Below are 1,433 nucleotides of genomic sequence, written 5' to 3'. Positions count from 1 at the left end.
ATTTCTATGGATCAAGTCAAATGAATAAATTGTCTGATTCAGAGTCAAATAACAAGTGAAGTCTAGGTGGATTTTTCCTTAGGTATTTTCTTAATCAATCGAATTTTCCCAAAAGTATTTTTCCAAATTTTCTTTCTGTGCATTCTTAGTTTAGTAATTAGTTTCGTTAACCAAACCTCTTAATTTTTAGGCTAGATAATAAAAAGGAAGTAAATACTAGTACTCGTGGTTCCTTTAGGTTCAACAATCCGGTCTTGCTGAACTATACTACTGTTCGATAGGTACACTTGCCTTAATCGTGATAATAAGCTAGTCCCAAGAACGATTCATTCATAAATGTTTAAAACCTATCACGAATATCACGCATCAAGTTTTTGGCACCGTTGCCGGGGAACTAGGATATTAGGAACACTCAATTTTTATTACTTTAGCCATTTTACTTTTATTGCAATTTAAATTTTTATTTTATTTTCTAACTTTTCATTTATTTTCTTCTGACAGGTATTTCTAGTTTATGACCAGAAGAAACCCGTCAGGACCACTACTTTTTGACGGTGAGATCGACCGCACAGTTTTCAAAAACTGAAGAGAAAGAAGGCGAAGCCTAAGATACACAGAGGACGAGCAAGAGGACGACACTTTAACCGCAACCGAGGAGATTGCTGAAAATGAAGAAAATCCTCTACCTCCTGCGATTGCTGTTGATCCAATAAATCAGAATCCTGCTCCACGCACTATGTATGATTATGCTAAACCTAATTTAACAGGGACTGAATCGAGCATAGTTAGGCTTGCTGTTGCTGTAAATAATTTTGAACTGAAACCTAACACCATTCAAATGATCCAACAGTTTGTTCAGTTTGATGGCTTACAGGACGAGGATCCTAACGCTCACTTGGAAAATTTCTTAGAGTTTTGCGACACTTTTAAAATTAATGGCGTTTCTGATGATGCCATTCGCCTTTGGTTGTTTCCTTTTTCATTGAGGAATAAGGCTAAACAGTGATTGAACTCGTTGCCATGAGGATCAATCACTACTTGGGAACAGATGACTGAAAAATTTTTATTAAAATATTTTTCGCCGGCTAAAATGGCCAAATTACATAATGATATTGCCTTTTTTGTGCATATGGATTTAGAAACACTCTACGATGCATGAGATAGATACAAGGACCTTTTGTGAAGATGCCCTCACCATGGGTTACTACTCTGGCTACAGGTCCAAACCTTTCACAATGGCCTGAACCCTTCGACTCGGCAGATGATTGACGCAGTCGCTGGTGGAACTATCAATAATAAGACACCTGAGGCGGCTTACGAATTTATTGAGGAGATGCCACTGAATAACTATTAGTGGCAAGTTATGAGGATAAAGCCGACGAAAGCAGGTGGTGTTTTCAACCTCGATGCGGTTACTATGCTATCTAACCAAG

The 1,433-nt window shown here is 37.7% G+C and overlaps 1 non-coding gene across 1 annotated transcript; it reads right to left on the bottom strand.

Annotated features, from left to right (window-relative positions):
• Positions 1-1,097: 1,097 nt before the first annotated feature.
• LOC121203895 (small nucleolar RNA R71) lies at positions 1,098-1,203 on the bottom strand. Its single transcript, XR_005898827.1, has one exon. It is a non-coding gene; the product is annotated as a small nucleolar RNA R71 (small nucleolar RNA).
• Positions 1,204-1,433: the final 230 nt, after the last annotated feature.

Source organism: Gossypium hirsutum, chromosome A07 (assembly GCF_007990345.1).
Source record: "Gossypium hirsutum isolate 1008001.06 chromosome A07, Gossypium_hirsutum_v2.1, whole genome shotgun sequence".
Lineage (NCBI taxonomy): Eukaryota > Viridiplantae > Streptophyta > Magnoliopsida > Malvales > Malvaceae > Gossypium > Gossypium hirsutum.
The sequence above is the reverse complement of the archived record's forward strand: the minus strand, read 5'-3'. Positions and strand labels throughout refer to the sequence as shown.